We start from the raw sequence: 16,622 nt of genomic DNA, 5'->3' as shown, positions 1-16,622 counted from the left end.
TATTAATCAACAAGGTAAGTTTTGGTTTGGCTATTTGCTTTAATACTCCATGTCTGAGGTTATATTTTGGAAATATGCTAATACAAAATTGTAGTAGTAGGTGAAAAAAAATGACACCATGTGGATGACACCATCACCCATCTTTTGACAAAACAACTCTTGTTCTGTTTCCTTTCAGATAAACAGAAATTAACTTCAAATCATCATTGCTCCCATTAAGTTTACATCACACATTCAGTAATGGTGGTGCTTTGGGAACTAAACTGTGAAGTTTCAATGTGAAAATTAAATTCTGGCACCTTGGAGAATTAACATCTCGTTGAGATCCCAAAGCTACAGCTAAATTATAAGAAAACAAAACAGGAAATTTATGTCAGCGCAATATCGTATTTGCTCCTTTCAGAGCAAACATAAAATGAGCATGGACTCTTTCCAGTAAAAACACTGCCAAGTCCAGGCCTGGAAATATGAGTGTCATTAGACTTGTAATACTCGTCTTAGAAAAGGGTTGCTGGCAGTGCTAGTAAATGCATTTGGGAAATGGGAAAGAGGAAAGCTGAGGAGTGGAGGAAGTGGGACATTCTGAGAAGTTATCTTATTCCCAAGGCCAAACTGGCTTACAAATGAACTTATTTCTTGATTCTTAGAAAGAAGTTCAGTTTCGTTGCAAGCCTAATACAGTGGTACCTCGCAAGACGAATGCCTCGGAAGACGAAAAACTCGCAAGACGAAAGAGTTTTTCGTTTTCTGAGTTGCTTCGCAAGACGGATTTCCCTATGGGCTTGCTTCGCAAGACGAAACGGCCCTGCCTCTCGTGTCATGGCGACGCGCACTGCACGCACGCACACTCACGCCTGCGATCAAGCGAGCGGGATGTCACTGGCCGACCATGCCCACTAAGCGGCCGCGGCGAGAGGCTCGCGGAGGAGCGGTTTGTTCCCCCCCGCTTCCCTGCTCCTCCGGCTCCCTCCCACCTTCCCGCTGACGGTTGGTGCCTCACGCCACTGCCTTGCGCCGCTGCCCACCCCCCTCGCGCGCTCCCCTCAGAGAGCCGTTGCCACCAGCACCTCTCTCTCCCTCTCTCCCTCAGGTGAAGAGGATGGTGGCGGTTCCGCCGAGTTGCGCTCCTGAGCCCCACCACCCTCCAGCAGCCACGTCGCACGGTGGCCACAACGCGGGTGAGTCTGAGGTACCGGCTGCGGCAGCAGAGACCTCCTCCCCGCCTCAGGAAAGCGCCCTGAGGTGCCTGGCTGCGCTTTTGGTGCAGACGCCAGGCCTGCTCCCGGGGCGCCGATTGAATGGGGGAGCCGAGTCGGCCCCTCTCGCCTTTCTCCTACCCCCGCCAGCAGCATTCCTCCTCCGGAGTCTCCTCTTCCATGCCACGCTCGCTGCAAAGTCAGTCAGCCCGTGAATTAACGTCCTGCTTCTCCCCGCCCCTCCCCGCCATTGTCAGTGTTTAAATGCAGTGGTGCTTCGCAAGCCGAAAAACCTCGCAGAACGAATTAATTTCGTCTTGCGAGGCACCACTGTATGCTGGTTGCCAATATGGGTTGTTGGCTGGAGAAGTTCCCCATCTCTACTTTCCTGTAAAAAAATAACCCCCAACCCATATTTCCTGTGTATGCATTGTATATGCCAGTCACCTTCCACCTCTTGAGACAGGCATAGGCAAACTCCAGCCCTCCAGATGTTTGGGACTACAATTCCCATCATCCCTAGCTAACAGGGCCAGTGGTCAGGAATGATGGGAATTGTGGTCCCAAACATCTGGAGGGTCAGAGTTTGCCTATGCCTGTCTTGAGACCTGGAACTCACTTTTAGTCCTCTTGGTACTGAATTATATGCAGCAGCTATCAACTGCAGGATAGCCAACTGTTGAGAGCCTAGGTGGACAATGACACCGCAGGATTCAGAAAACCTTTACTGCTTAGGGAAATGCTTCAACTTTGTAGCCCCAAGGGGTTACAATATGTGTATAGTGTTAAGTTGTGGGTGAACATATCAGACGACACAGCGATTCTTCAAACAGCTCTTGTTTATTCACAGGCCAGAACAGAACTGGGCTGAAAGGTTCAGCCAACCTGCTTATATAGAGTTCAGCTACAAAGAAACAGTAACAACTTTCTGTAACTAACCAATCACTGAACGTCACTTTCAATTCCTTATTTGCATGTGTGGACCTGAGTGAAAACTATCTACAGTATTCCCCTGCTGGCCCAGGGTGAGAACTTCAGTACATAACATAAAGCTCTGAGTTCTTGATTCCAGGAGCAGATCTACACTCACATTCTTAACATTAAGAAAGGGTTTAAGGAAGAGTTATAGTAACATAGGTGGACATATGACTCACTGCCTTTAGTGTTCATAATGTGTTATTAAAATGTGACACCAGAGGGTATGGCAGAGCAACCAGCAGTGTTTGGATGGAAATAAACCAACAACAAGGTAAGAAAAATGCTTTAAATTACAAGTATGGCCTGTGACGTTTTAGAACGATATATCTAATATTGTTCCAATAATGAACATTCACAGTTTACACTTTACACTTTGGGTGCACTTTGCGGGATCACACGCGGCACTTTGGACCCCAGGGAACTTACCGGTTGTATGGACTGGCCTGCCTCTCAGTGTTATTCTTTGGAGGTTCACGCCCAGCCTCAGTTAGTCAACTTACACTGCTGGGAGGTGGGGCCAGTCCCATAAATAGGGGGAGGAGCTGCCAGCAGCCAGGCAGTCAACTCAGGAGCTTCACCCACCCAACCCTCCCTTTGTTTAATGTTTCAGGTTAACCTTTTTTCTTCCTGTTTAGCGGGTGCTGCTACAGTCTTTTGACTAGTTGCTGTTGAAGAGCCGGGAAGAACTTACTCGTAGCAATTCATCACAACTTTGCTGGTTTAAGGCCTTGGGTGGAATCCTTTAGTCTTTTCTTCCTTAAAATGGTGTGTGTGTGTGAAGTGGTGACTCACCCCCCCCCCCGTGTTGGCGATTCCAGGGTCCCCTCTTAAAAGGGGTTATATTTTGGGTGTCACTGGTCATACACCAAAAGGTTTTACCCTACGTGTGGGGATATGGGCTGGGCTGCCTGCTACACTTACATCTTGCAGAGCACCCCCATATCCCATTTACCCTGATGAACCCCAGTTCCCCTGGCTGGGAGGGATACACGCCCAAGGCCTAAGACAAGGTCTTCCTACATTTGAGAGTTTACTAAAGTTGTGGCCAAATTTTAATTCCATAACACTTTGTCATGAGTCATTATTCATTTCTGGTGATCCCTGAGGGCTGGGGCGGTCGCCTCCTGGTCACGCAACGTTAAACAGATCAGTGTAGATCCAGCCCAGGGATCAGACAAGTCAGGATGAGAACAGAAGACATAAGGTTCCCATATGAAGTGGAATGTGACACAGTGGTGTAGAATGGGTTGCAAACACCCGGGGCTGTGCAGAGGGAAGGAGAGAAATGGGAGGAGTATGTAGGCACATTCAACTGCCTAATGGCATCTATGTCACCCATAACACAGCTGCAGATATAAGAAAAGAAGAGCTGTTCCATTGTGTAGGAAGGTCACTTTCTGGTTTGCATGGAGAAGCTGTTTTCAACACAACGGAGGTGTGCCGCTGTATTGAGGCAGCACCGGCTGTTAAAATTTTGCGCTCAGAACAATTTTGTGCCCAGAACAACCTCCTACCTCTGCCAAATGCTCCTACAACTCCTTTATCCCTCCCCACATGCAGTGACTCTTGCAGTGTGCACACTCCCAGCATTGATCTGGGAAAAGGAGCCCTCCTTCAGAATTATGCATGGGGCCACCCAGCGCACTGACATTGCTTTGTGGCACTTTAAAAACACAGTTTTGAAATTCCTTTAAACATCTGGTTTTAAGAAACTCTGTTCAATTAAAGTAATTCGGCTTGATCTGTGATAATTTGGGAAATTAATAAAAATGATTTTATTAAACATCTAAAAGAAAGTAGATGCACACAAGGAGTATATCTGCTCCAGGCTGAAGACTGATGGCACAGTAATTGGGGGGGGGGGGTCAATTTGGGAATAACACCAGCCTATTTTTATCCTCTTCCGCTACCTCTGTGGCAGGGCCAGCCCAATACATTTTTGCAGTTGAGGTGAACCACAAAATGGTGGGCCCCGCCATGGTAGGGAAGAAGGGGTGAGGGAAGATCTACATCAGGAACAAGGGAAGATCTTCAAGATCCTTGAAGCCCAGAGATTCCTGCCACCCAAGGTGATTGCCTCACCTTGACTCGTGCGTGGGCTAGCCTTGCTCTGTGATGTGAAGGGCTCACAACAGCAACACCAAATGCAGCCGTCCTGGAGCAAGGCTAACTTACCCCATAGCAAGGTCAGGGCTGTGAGTCTCCTAGGCTGGGATTTAGTTTGGTATGCAATTCCCTCCTTAGTGGCAGTAGAGACACATCCCTATGTGCCCGCTGGCAGCATTTCTGTGCTTTCATGTTCTCCAGGCCATGACCGGTCAGGCGAGTGTCCAATTGGATTTGTGCTGCACCGAACACCTTGCCCACATTTCACAAAACTCTTTTCTGGCACTTTTGCCACAAAGCAGGGCAGTGGGGAGAGTCTGTGAAATATCCACAGGGGCTTAACTATTCTTGCTTTTACCTTTTGAAAACTTTATGAGGTTGGCTGAGTGATTTGTGTTCTTGCTTTACATTTGTATATTATATTTGCACTGCACTCCGGACCTCCTCTGCCTTCTGCACTCCCTGAAATGACTCTGAGAGGATGTAATCCTGTATGGCTGCTTGAAGAGTATTGGAGAGCATATGGGGAATTTTTTTTTTTTTTAATTTTTTAGTGTATAAGCTTTTACCTTTAGAACAACAACAGTGCTCTCCCACAGGTAGCCTTCAAACTTGCGTTGTTGTTTTGTGTAAATTATTTTTATTTGATTTTACAAATGTAATATGAATTTTCAACTGAATATTATTTCATCATCCATATTTTAAGTCTCTCCCTATTGTCCAATGTATTTGTGACATTACAAGTGTTATTAAAATCCTGCTAATGTTTGCATTTGCTTACAGTGGTCTCTTAAATACATTATAAATCTTCCCCTTTCTTTCGTAAAACTCTTCTTGGTTCCTGAGCCTTCTGGTCAGTTTTGCCATTTCGGCATAGTCCAACAGCTTAGTATGCCATTCTTCTTTGGTCGGGACTTTATCTTCTTTCCATCGCTGGGCTAGTAGCATCCGTGCGGCCATCATTGTATACATAAAAAGTCTTCTCTGCACCTACAATCCCTAATAAAAAGGCTTCTGGTTTCTTTATAAAGGCGGTTTTAAACACCCCCCCCATTTCATTATATATCATTTCCCAGAATGCTTTTGTTACCTTACACGTCCACCACATATGATTAAAGGTACCTTCTTGTTCTTTACATTGCATGACCAGGCATGACAGCCCCAGCCCCCAGGGATCATAAAAAAGGAATAAAGACTCTGACAACATTATGGAATTAAAAATTAGGCCACAACTTTATTAAACTTCCAAATGTAGGCCTTGGGCATGTATCCCTCCCAGCCCCCCAGCCGGGGGGAACGGGGGCACATCAGGGTAAATGGGATATGGGGGTGCTCTGCGAGATGTAAGTGTAGGGTAGTTCACTGACAACCTTTCAGTGTATGGCCAGTGACACCCATTTATGTAACCCCTTTAAGAGCGGGAGAAGGGGATGACAGAGGACGAGATGGTTGGAGAGTGTTGTCAAAGCTACCAGCATGAGTTTGACCAAACTGCGGGAGGCAGTGGAAGACAGGAGTGCCTGGCTTGCTCTGGTCCAGGAGGTCACAAAGAGTCGGACATGACTAAACGACTAAACAACAACAACAACCTTCCAACAGTGTGACTTCACCCCCAAAGGCTCACTCCTCCATTGTCTCCCGAGGCAGACAGATGCCAACAGTGGGAACTGAAGGGGTCTGAGTAGATGGGAAAGGGGGTTACAGGACTCATAGGAGAAAGAGTTTGGGGCATCAAATTCAGTTTGGCTTGGAAACAAAGCAAGCCTTGTCCCACTTTTAAAGAGGGAGAAGGGAGAGACTTGTACATCACTAATTCCTGATGGCTCCTAAAAGAGACACCCTGGAAGTTATTCCCAGCCACAGTCCCTTTCCTGCCGTCCTCCCTTCTGTGCTGTCCCCCAAATTGTGACTATCACACACATCCCCAAACAATACACGCCATTCCTATTTAAAAACAACATCCATCATTTAATTGGCCTGCCCTGTATGATTTATTGTATATTGGAAATTGATTTATATGTTGAATGTGCTCTCAGCCTTTTGTTTAGCTGCTGACAACCATGGAAAAAGCAGATGATCTAATGTTTTCCTATGAGATAATGAATCATCAGAATGGGGGAGAGAGGGAAAAAACCCTCTTAATGAACATAAATTAAGATGAAGCCATAACATCTCTGGTTCATTGCTTTGTTAATTAGATTATTAGGCTGCAAAATGTTTTTTGTTTTTTTCATGTGTTTGCTAGAAATGGAAACTTAACCTATCCATGCCCACTGCATTCATTAATGTTTAGTTGCGTGGGGAGCATGGTGGATGGGGAGAAACCAGCAACAGTTCCTTTGAGGATCTTCAGCAGAATTGCCTGCACAAAACATTATGCAAAACTGTAATTTTTTTAAAAAATAAACAATTAACTAAGCAAAAAATATTTATGGAAGTAGTGACGTTTTTCAGGCAGTTATGTCACATTCCTGTCCACAGGAAGTCATTGGACCATAGAGCTGGAGGATTCTTGTAGACCATCTATCCCAAATCCTTTCTTAGTGTAGGAAATCCAGAGCTAGAGCATTCTCATGAGATATCTGTCCACCCTTTGCTTGAAGACTTCCTGCAAGGAGGACTTCACTTGGTTTCATAGTTAAGCTGCTCTTGCCATCAAAAGGTTTCTCTGAACGTTCCACTGCAAGCTTTCCTCCTGGAACTTAAATGTGTTAGAAGTAGCTCTGCCCTCTTATTGTATCCTATTTTCTGAAACGAAAATATGGGGAAGTCAGGAAAGAGAACAAATGAGAAATTCTATTCATCTCTCATTTTGATAAAGGCATAATTGCAAGATTCTTTGGCCTTTGGTTAAACTTGGACCATAGCCTGGATACAAATATGAGAAAATGGGTGAGAGATTTGGACCAGGACACAATGGAAATGGATTTAGGATAACTTCCATTCTAATATAATTGTAACAGACCTAAAGGAGAACCATTTTAAAACTCTATTTATGGTACTTAATGCCTTATAAAATGAATTTAATATATATGCTAGGATTGGGTAAATATTAGAGATGTGGATTAAAGAAAGCAAATGACATACATATCTTTTGGAATTGTTCTCAAATAGAAATATTCTGGAAATCAATGCAGACTAATATTTCTGATATCTATGGTTTAAGCTGACATTATAAAAGAACACATATAAACCAGCCTAACAGGTTTATGGGGAAAATGGTGGGTTTAAAAATTCTTTTGGTACAAGTTCAATGATAACGTCAAACCTTATTCTACTTTCAACCTGTTGTAACAGTATTTCTTTATGCTCTTTATCTTTGGTTTATTTTGTTTATAAATAATAAAATGAAGGAAGGAAGGAAGGAAGGAAGGAAGGAAGGAAGGAAGGAAGGAAGGAAGGAAGGAGCTCTGCTCTCTGAAGTAGCAGACAAGTCTTCAACATGACAATAATTCAAGTATTTGAAGAGTACCCCCTCAACACAGAGACTAAAAATACCCAGTTCCTTAAACATATCCTCATAGGACTTGATTGACCATCTTTGTTGCCGTTCTCTGAACCCATTCCCATGCATCATTCTTAAATGTGGTGTGCCGCACTCTAGATAAGCTCTGACTACTGTAGAATAAATAGAAGTATAAATAGAAGAATAAATAGAAGTGCTTCTGACTCATCGTCAGGTTTTGATCAAGTGCGGTCTCAAGATCCTTTTTCTCAGGAACTCATTTAGATCATTCGTGCTAGTCAACTGCTAAGAGAACCATCAGGTAGCTTATTGAGAGACCAGGACCAGTGAAGAAATTGCCACTAACCCCAAACTTACCTCGTTTCATGCTTCTTTTCATGAGTGTTGAAAACTGCTACCTGTTCTCAGCTAATGTTGGCAATGTGTTTATCCTGTTGTTTTTCTGATGTGGCTGGTTTCAGTGTCACTTTCCTGCTGTCTAATCGGATTGCTGTTGTGTCCAACATGATTTTGTCAATTACATCACAAATGGCTGTCTGACAGGATGATGTTAAGGATCAACCTGAAATGGCAAACGGGGTGCCTCAGGGTTCGGTCTTGAGCCTGGTGTTGTTCAGCAGCTTCATTCATGACTTGCGCAAAAGGAAACTGATCAGCAGTTTGCAAACTGCATTCTATGGGCTACAATATAAGAAATAAGATAAGCAATAAAAAAACCAATTAAAAACCATCATTGCTACAAGATGCTGGGGGGCGGGGGCGGGGGATTATTAAGTGATCTGCCAAGACTCACAGCAATTTTCAAATAGTCTGTGGGATAATTTTTTTGAGAACCACTGATCTAGCCGTTTTAGTTGACTAAGCATGTCAGCAGTACAATGCAGTGGCATAAAAGACTACAGTGGTACCCTGGGTTACAGACACTTCAGGTTACGGATGCTCCAGGTTACAGACTCCGCTAACCCAGAAATAGTACCTTGGGTTAAGAACTTTGCTTCAGGATGATAATAGATATCGCGCAGTGGCAGCGGGAGGCCCCATTAGCTAAAGTGGTACCTCAGGCTAAGAACAGTCTCAGGTTAAGAACGGACCTCCAGAACGAATTAAGTTCTTAACCCGAGATACCACTGTAATGCAATTCTAGGTTGCCTCAACAGAAGTATAGGTCAGATCACAAGAAATAATAATACCACTCTGTTTCCTTGAGTGGTATTATTCCTTGACCTGGAGCACTCTGTCTAGTGCTGGGTGCCACAGTTTAAGAGGGTATCAACAAACATAAACATGTCCAGAGGGGGTGATGAAGATGTTGAGGGGCCTACAGGAGACCAGATCCCATGGGAAAATGTTGATGGACTCAGGTATGTTTGGCCTGGAGGAGAAAGAATATATGATAGGCATCTTCATGTATTCAAACAGCTGTTTCCTTTCTGTTTCTGCTGCTCCAGAAGTAGGATGCAAATCAATGGGTTCAAACAGCAGAACCAAGTTTAGACTGAACTTTAGGAAAAACTTCCTACAGTGGAAACAAACTTCCTGAGAAAGTGGTAAAATCTCCTTTGTCACTGATTTTTAAGCGGAGACTGAATGGCCACCTATGAAGGATGCTACATTTATTTTTAAAATTTGTAAACCATTTAATTGTTGAAATTTGCTGCGTTGGCAAGGGGTCGGACCACATACCTTTGTGGTCACTCCCAGCTTTATTAGGATTCTATGTTTATGAACCAAAGTTATGTGGTTTGCCACCATTAAAGCCCCATCTGCACTGTTTGTTTAAAGTACCATCATGCTACTTTAAACTGTCATGGCTCTCCCTGCAAGAATCCTGGAAACTGTGGTTTTTCTAAAGGGCATTGAGACTTGTTAGGAGGCCACTTCCTTTCCCAGAGATACAGTCCCCACAGCACTTAAACAATCAATCCCCTTTCCCAGTCAACTCTGAGAATTGTAACTCTGTGAGACGAATAGGGGGCTCCTAAAAACAACCCTTAACAACCTTTAACAAACCACAGTTTCCAGGGTTATTTGTGGGGAGACATATTTTACTTTATTTTTTATAAAATAATATTTATTGCTTTTTGAACAATTAAAACATTACAAAACCAAACAAAAACAGAAAAAAGAGGGGGGGGACCAAAACAATACAATATAAGGACACTACATAACACTAAACACATTAAACAAAACAAAACGATTTAAAACACTCAAACAATTTCAATATCATATCTTTCATTCACTTATTTCACCGACCTCCTCACACCTCCCTTTTTGTATTCCACTTCTGTCAAATGTTTCAGCAATTCCTTTCCATCTTCCTCTGTTATCTGTCAAATAATTATCTTAACACATTCTAACCTTATTTTACTTTTAAAAATTCCATTAATCTATTTATACTTAAATCCTTATAACATTTCTACTAAAGCCATATAACTTCATTCCAACATTTTAACATGGGAAGGCATATTTTAAATGGTAGCATGCTGTGTTAAATGTACAGTGCAACGGAGACTTACCTGACACTGAAAAGAAGCAAAAGAGAAAAGGACAGAATTACAATGTTTCATGAGGTGAAATTTTGTTATTGGGGTGAATTTGTCCAGTGGCATGAATTCTGTCACTTTTGAGGTAAATTAGAGACTCTTCAGAGCAATTACAGAAGGGACGGGCAAGTTGGTGGGCTAAATGAATAAGGTCTAGTACCTCTCTCATCTTGAATCTGTTTTGCTTCAACACTTGATCTTAGCCAAAAGGCGGAGAAGCAGTTGTATAGTATGTTAATAATATCATCGGTTATTAATAATCACATATGCATTAGTACAATAATATTATTTATATAGCCATATAATAATGTATGCAAATGTAACAGATTATATTTAGTGTAATATACTTTTTCTTTCTTAATGTATTTTTGTGCATTGTTGTTGTTGTTGTTTAGTCGTTCAGTCGTGTCCGACTCTTCGTGACCCCATGGACCAGAGCACGCCAGGCACTTCTGTCTTCCACTGCCACCCGCAGTTTGGTCAGATTCATGTTTGTAGCTTCGAGAACACTGTCTAACCATCTCGTCCTCTGTCGTCCCCTTCTCCTTGTGCCCTCCATCTTTCCCAACATCAGGGTCTTTTCCAGTGAGTCTTCTCTTCTCATGAGGTGGCCAAAGTATTGGAGCCTCAGCTTCACGATCTGTCCTTCCAGTGAGCACTCAGGGCTGATTTCCTTAAGAATGGATGCGTTTGATCTTCTTGCAGTCCATGGGACTCTCAAGAGTCTCCTCCAGCACCATAATTCAAAAGCGTCAATTCTTCGGCGATCAGCCTTCTTTATGGTCCAGCTCTCACTTCCATACATCACTACTGGGAAAACCATAGCTTTTACTATACGGACCTTTGTTGGCAAGGTGATGTCTCTACTTTTTAAAATGCTATCTAGGTTTGCCATTGCTTTCCTCCCAAGAAGCAGGCGTCTCTTAATTTCGTGGCTGCTGTCACCATCTGCAGTGATCATGGAGCCCAAGAAAGTAAAATCTCTCACTGCCTCCATTTCCTCCCCTTCTATTTGCCAGGAGGTGATGGGACCAGTGGCCATGATCTTCGTTTTTTTGATGTTGAGCTTCAGACCATATTTTGTGCTCTCCTCTTTCACCCTCAATAAAAGGTTTTTTAATTCCTCCTCACTTTCTGCCATCAAGGTTGTGTCATCTGCATATCTGAGGTTGTTGATATTTCTTCCAGCAATCTTAATTCCGGCTAGGGATTCATCCAGCCCAGCCTTTCGCATGATGAATTCTGCATATAAGTTAAATAAGCAGGGAGACAAAATACAGCCTTGTCGTACTCCTTTCCCAATTTTGAACCAATCAGTTGTTCGATATCCAGTTCTAACTGTAGCTTCTTGTCCCACATAGAGATTTCTCAGGAGACAGATGAGGTGATCAGGCACTCCCATTTCTTTAAGAACTTGCCATAGTTTGCTGTGATCGACACAGTCAAAGGCTTTTGCATAGTCAATGAAGCAGAAGTAGATGTCTTTCTGGAACTCTCTAGCTTTCTCCATAATCCAGCGCATGTTTGCAATTTGGTCTCTGGTTCCCCTGCCTCTTCTAAATCCAGCTTGCACTTCTGGAGTTCTCGGTCCACATACTGCTTGAGCCTTCCTTGAAGAATTTTAAGCATAACCTTGCTAGCGTGTGAAATGAGTGCAATTGTGCGGTAGTTGGAGCATTCTTTAGCACTGCCCTTCTTTGGGATTGGGATGTAGACTGACCTTCTCCAATCTTCTGGCCACTGCTGAGTTTTCCAAACTTGCTGGCATATTGAGTGTAGCACCTTAACAGCATCATCTTTTAAAATTTTAAATAGTTCAGCTGGAATACCATCACTTCCACTGGCCTTGTTATTTGCAATGCCACGGCAAGGCAGTGATCCATGAAGGGGATTTTTGTGCATTAATGTACAGTATTCTTTCATCACTTCATTTTCTATAACTGAAATTATTTTAATAAAATATTAATTTAAAGAAGAAGAAACTGTTTTGCTTCAGGTACAACTCTGGAGGTAAGGCAGATTATTAGAGAGGAAGAGAATCAGAGCATCTACCTCCCCAACAAAGGTCCTGTCCTGAGGTGTGTTTAAATTTTGGGAAATTCAGAATGACTGCCACCATACAGATTGGCTGCCTCCTTTACTGCTCACTGGGGGTTGCCAGGCAGGAGTGGAGTATATTTTAGAGAAACACACTAGGTGGGTCATTTCTTCTCCATTTGACTTGAAACTTGCAGTGTTGAATGCCCCTCCAAAGAAAAGACAGCGATTGATGTAGAGTTGTTAAATACTGTATGTAAAGTCACAGTGTACCTTTCAAAGTAACTATTTTTAAACCAGAAGCACCAAAACACTTTAGAAAGTTTAAAAATAAATAAACAATGATGTCTTATAGCAGACCCAAAGAATCTCATGTTCTACCAACTGAGCTATCCCAACTGCAGCTTACTCCTAAGTAAATGTGCTGGTGAATCAGCAACGTAGAATCATAGAGTTGGAAGAGACCACAAGGGCCATCGAGTCCAACCCCCTGCCAAGCAGGAAACACCATCAGAGCACTCCTGACATATGGTTGTCAAGCCTCTGCTTAAAGACCTCCAAAGAAGGAGACTCCACCACACTCCTTGGCAGCAAATTCCACTGTCAAACAGCTCTTACTGTCAGGAAGTTCTTCCTAACATGATTTGGTGAAGCAACGTTGGCGATAAGCATGGGCGGGATTTCTTGAAACTGTTTCCCCTTGAATTACTAGGTCGTTCTCATGATTGCTTTTTTTATTATTGAATCACCGTTTCTCGACAGTCCTTTCTACAACCCTCTGTCATTAAATCGTTGCTCTTGCAATCTTTCAACTGCATTCGTTGTAAACAGAAAATAAAACAGAAAACAAAATGTTTTAGAAAAGGGACATCTTTTTAAAAATGTGCAAAATTTTCTAAAGAAATGCATTGAAGTCGGTTCTTTTTTCTTTTCTTTTTTTGCCGCAGAACTGGCCCACTTCCAAGCAGCAGTTATCACAGTAGGAAAGATGATAACTTGTACTTTAATAACATCTCTACTGGCATGATAAATGGATCTGTGATTGGACCAATTGGGATTTCATGGTCTGAAGCTTTATGAATTTGTCAGTTCTGTTCAATTGTTTCCAGCAAAGTGACTCGATCATATTGTTCATGTTATCTGGAGGAGGGAGGGTGGGCTGGGGGGAGAGAATCTAAAATTAGATTGTGTACAGACTCTGGGCAATTGGTCCTTGTCCAGAATAATTTTCCTATCTGTTGATAGATTCATGCGGTAATAGTCGCAAACTCATTTGCGGCTAGTCACAGCCCATTAACCATCTGTTCCTCTATTAAGCAACCTTCTTTATATAATGTAAGTATTTAATTTTAATAAACTTTATCTACCACGCATTTATCTTAGACATAATAAGGAACTATTGAGACCATGGTCAATGGGCCATGTAAAAACCATCATATTTTTGATAGAATAGCTTCTGTGTAAGGCAAGGGGGGGAATCTACCCCAAGAGTAGTTCTCAAATAGCTTTAAGAAAAAATAGTATTTTCTTAACTTCAGCATGAACAAAAGCGGGGGGGGGGCATATTCTGAGATAATTAATGCTTAAATGCAGAATGGCACTGGAGAAGCTTTGATTTTTGCTATGAAGATCAGCACAGTGATCAATTTAGATTGCATTTCAGAGACACCAAATCTCACATCTTCTTGGCAGTACTTAGTGATGGCTATTCCGCCACCCACAAGAGCTTTGTCAGCCGGTCTTATGAATTGTACATCATCCAACCATAGCAGATACTGCAGCGCTATAGTTAAACATTCTAAAGTGACTTGAAATCAATTGGAAGCCTAGCTTTATACAGATATCATCCAAATTCACAGCAGAGCTCTTCAAGTGTGGGTATATTAGCCAAAGAAGGAAGAAGAAAAGATTTTGACTTTTGTATATCTACACAGCTTTGGATGTGATGAGGTTTTTGCCATTAAGCACCTAGGTTCAGCCATCCTGCTAGTGTATGTTATTATTAATAATACTATTAAAAATGGTGATGCATATAATTGCAGCATTTTTCCTCTCGTAGGAGGGCCAGCAGTAGGGAACTCCTGTACGGAGTATCATAAAGAGGTGTGGGAGAAAAGAATGGGGTTCTTTACTGTATTGTATTATATTATAGTTTCCAAATGTACATGAAGTTGTAATACAAACAAAAGCAAAAATCCCAGAAAGGAGTTTCAAGGAGCTTACATCTAGTTCAACTTAATTTTGGCAGATGGGTAGAAATATTATTAGTAGCATAAGTATTGGTATTATTATAATATTTATATTTATACCCCTCCTTTTTCCCGTGACAAGGATTCAAGATGGCTTACAGGTCAAAATAAGAACAGCCAAAAACAATGAGAGAGAAAACGCAATAATTTAAAAACATATATATAATTAACACACAATCTATTAAAAAGAGATAGATACAGTGGTACCTCGGGTTACATATGCTTCAGGTTACATACACTTCAGGTAACAGACTCCGCTAACCCAGAAATAGTGCTTCAGGTTAAGAACTTTGCTTCAGGATGAGAACAGAAATTGTGCTCCGGCGATGCGGCAGCAGCAGGAGGCCCCATTAGCTAAAGTGGTGCTTCAGGTTAAGAACAGTTTAAGTACGGACCTCCGGAATGAATTAAGTACTTAACCCGAGTTACCACTGTAATTACAAGTAACAAACAGTACAGAACCAGCCCTTTCATTAAAAGAAGTCAGTTCCCAGAAGCCTGTTGGACAGGAAGGCTTCATCTGCCAATGGAAGGACAACAAGGAGGGAGCCAGTTTGGCTTCTCTAGGGAGGGAGTCCCAAAGTTGTCCGGGAGCAGCCACCACCAAGAAGGCCCTCTCCATTTTCCCTACCCAATGGACTTGTGAAGGTGTGGGACTGAAGGAAGGCCCTCTTCTGAAGTTCTCAGAACCCAGGCATGAGGGAATATCGTACTTCAGATATTCCCACCTGGAAGGTGGGTCAGGCCAAGAAATGATGGCTAGCTGAATGTCAACCAGGGAGCGTCATAACTAAAAGGGGCTTGTACTGAGTCTCTACTTCAGCATGGCATGTATTGCGCACGCACACCACACTGGCTCTTCTTTGTCAGAATCAACTGCTGAGAACTCTCTCTTTCAATGTGCCAGTCACTTCCCTGTGGCATAATCCCATGCACATGTATGGGGTGTCAGGAGAGGAGTACAGTGGTGCCTTGGTTCTGAAATGCCTTGGTACTCAAGCAACTTGGAACCGAAACACTGCAAACCTAGAAGTAAGTGTTCTGGTTTGCAAACTTTTTTCAGAAGTCGAATGTGCTCTGTTTTGAGTATTACACTTCTGCTTTGAGTGTTACGCTGAGGTCTGTCTGTTTTCGCTATTAATTTTGTGTTTTTGTTTTTGCGGCTCTTTTTTGTGACAGTGTGGTACCCAGTTCAGCTACTGATCGATTGATTGTGTGACTGCAGTACATTGTTTATTGTTTTCATTTTATGGATCAATGGCCTCGTTAGGTAGTAAAATTCATGTTAAATTGCTGTTTTAGGGGTTGTTTATAAAAGTCTGGAACGGATCAATCCATTTTCCATTACTTTCTATGGGAAAGCGCACCTTGGTTTTGGAACGCTTTGGTTTTGGAACAGACTTCCGGAACTGATTAAGTTTGAGAACCAAGGTACCACTGTAGGTGGTACATGCTTCTTCTCAGGTGGCTTGTCTACCTTTGGTCTGCACCCTGCATCCAGCACCCAGACAGGTGTGCCAACTCTAGGGGGCCCAGTGGCACATGATGCATGAACATGATGTCATGCGTGATGTGCAGTGCAGCTTCAGTGGCCGACTCTTCCAGAGTGCTTGGCCTTCTCCAGAAGAAGCGGCATCATGAATCCCACATGCATGATGTCACACATGCAAGACACGTGACAGGCCCCCTTAATCTTGGGAGCAGCCTGGAAGCTCTGCTCCCAGAAACTGTCAACATGCTACAAAGGCCACACTCCAGGAATGTCTTCAACTGGCGAGGAAAGCCAATGGGTCTCAAACCCTTGGTGAGCTAGGGGCTTTCTGCGCATGAGAAGACAGGCTCTGGTGGATCAAGCAAACAAGACCAATCGTGGGTCCAGTAAGAAAGAAGCGAGATTATGCACTTGCTGTAGAGGGAAGTGAGGGGCAGGTGAGGCTCATCCACCTGGGAAGGTGGATCCATCTAGGAGAAGGAAAACTCTGATCCTAAACCTCCACTGCCTTGCAGGACATCTTTGAGAGAAGAAAAGGCTCAGGAGTAAACCCTA

This window comes from Podarcis tiliguerta (assembly GCF_965153285.1).
Source record: "Podarcis tiliguerta genome assembly, chromosome: 13".
In the NCBI taxonomy this organism is placed as follows: domain Eukaryota; kingdom Metazoa; phylum Chordata; class Lepidosauria; order Squamata; family Lacertidae; genus Podarcis; species Podarcis tiliguerta.
Note: the sequence above shows the minus strand (reverse complement) of the source record.